Genomic DNA, 2,158 nt, shown 5'->3' with positions numbered 1-2,158 from the left:
GAGCTTGTTACTCTTGGAGGGTGACCTCCTAGTTGGCTTGGCGGTTGGTGCTCCGGTGATCTCTTCAAGGAAGATTGTGAAGAGGCCCGAGCTTCTCCTTCGTGGAGCTTGTGAAGTGGTTGTGGAGCTTGCCATCTCCGGAGTGGAGGAAAAGCTAACCATAAGGAAAGGGTCATTATCCTTCGTGGGTGTGGCTCGGAGAATAGGGTGAGCCTTCGTGGCGTTGGGGAATCCTTCGTGGGACCTCCACTCCTCCAAACGTGACGTACCTTCTTGCAAAGGAACGGAACATGGGAATACATCCTCGTCTCTGCGTGCCTCGGTTATTTCTATACCCGAGCTTACTTTCCTTGTGATAGCCATCGTGCTTGAAGTACATATATATTGCTATCACCTGGGCTACATATATCTTGTGCCTATCTTGCTTAGCTCTAGTTGTTGTTGTTGCACTTAGGTGAGCCTAGTATATTTAGGGTTTGTGCTTGTAAACTAAACGTTAGTTTATTTCCGCATTCTTACAAGCCAAATCCGTAAGAGTTTTTAAACGCCTATTCACCCCCCCTCTAGGCGACATCTCGTCCTTTCAGTCATCCACGACATCCACAACGGCGCTCCATGGTTGGAGATGCCGTCCTCGCCGCCACCGTCTCCCGCAGCCCGCTGGCAGCCGACGAGGACGTACTCGTCCTCCTCCAACTCTTCCCTGTCAGGGTCGGCGCGATCGACGCCGTCCTCGTCGCACCACGCCACGCCCTGCAATGTCCCCAAGCGCGGGGTGAAGAAGGAGCCGGAGTTCGCGACGCCGCCCGTCAATCTGAGGCACGACGGCAGCGGCAGCCGAAAATAGGAAAGGCGCGGCGGCGGCGCCCTCCTCATCCTGAAGCTGGAGGTGAAGGAGGAGGAGCAGGACGATGAGGCAGTCGGGAAGGCGGCGCTGCTAGCGGAGTACGAGCGACAGTAGCGACTCATCGCGAGCAGGGACGGCCCCGAGGACTGCCCAGGGTGCACTCGGAGTTCGCGGCGTTGCTGAATGACAAGGACGCCTGGAGGGGTGACCTTGAGGTGGCGATCGCCATGTCCATCTGCGACACCGGCAAGCCGCTCGTGGACCTCACCGACGACGGCGAGGCTGGGCCAATCGACCTGGTGAAGGACAAGTCCGTCGATGAGCCCGACGAGCGCGTCAAGCAGGCTCGTCACCGACGACATGTACAACTTCCACCAGTACTACGACGCCTCTGGCCACCGCAAGTACTTCTAGATTAGGGTTTAGTTTAAATTTTATCGAATTTCGCTCGAATCTATGTAACATATAGCAAGTTTGAATGACTTCACTCAAGTTTTAAATTTCTCAAATTTTGTTTGGGGGACGTGGCTGGGAGCGACGTTCCCCAAACGCGACACGAACAAAACACGTTCCCTAAACGCTCGATCCGACGCTGTTTGGGGACGCTTTGGGGACGCGACTGGAGATCAGCTTCTTCGCCTGCTCTTGCCAATTTATCATCGGCCCAATCTTATTTGAGGGAATAGCACTTCACACCACTTGTTGATGCTAAGGTTGCACAAAACCACAACTTTGGTTTTGTTTTGCACAAAACACCAGTTTTCAATGCAATTCGTTGCAGAGAACACAACAATATGAATTAGAAACACTAATAGACCAATTAACAAATTGGGGCCCACCTGTAGGAGCCCAAGTGACGCTAAGCCTCAACAAGAAACCTCCACTCAACCGACCGACCGGTTCCGCTCGATAGGAAACCCTCGATAGGGGCTGCCACCCGCGCGAGGGCTCCATCGACCCGGTGAGCGGCTCCAGCGGTGGGAGAGGCGGCGCTCCGGCGGCAGGGATGGGGGAGCCCGAAGAGTTTCCCCCCGACCATGAAGTATTTGGAGCCGCAGAACCAGACATCGACGGGTTTGGAGTCGAACAAGCCTCCAACCGAGCTGGCGACTGGGTGGGGACATCGGCGGCAGCGGCGCGCCGCCCACATGGACGTCGGCACCTGCACCACAACAACAAGTACCCGCAGCTGCACCTACGGCTTGATGACCCACAAGTATAGGGGGTGTATCGTAGTACTTTCGATAAATAAGAGTGTCGAACCCAACGAGGAGCAGAAGGTGTTGACAAGCGCTTCGATGAAGGATTCAC

Source organism: Lolium rigidum, chromosome 2 (assembly GCF_022539505.1).
Source record: "Lolium rigidum isolate FL_2022 chromosome 2, APGP_CSIRO_Lrig_0.1, whole genome shotgun sequence".
Taxonomy (NCBI): domain Eukaryota; kingdom Viridiplantae; phylum Streptophyta; class Magnoliopsida; order Poales; family Poaceae; genus Lolium; species Lolium rigidum.
Note: the sequence above shows the minus strand (reverse complement) of the source record.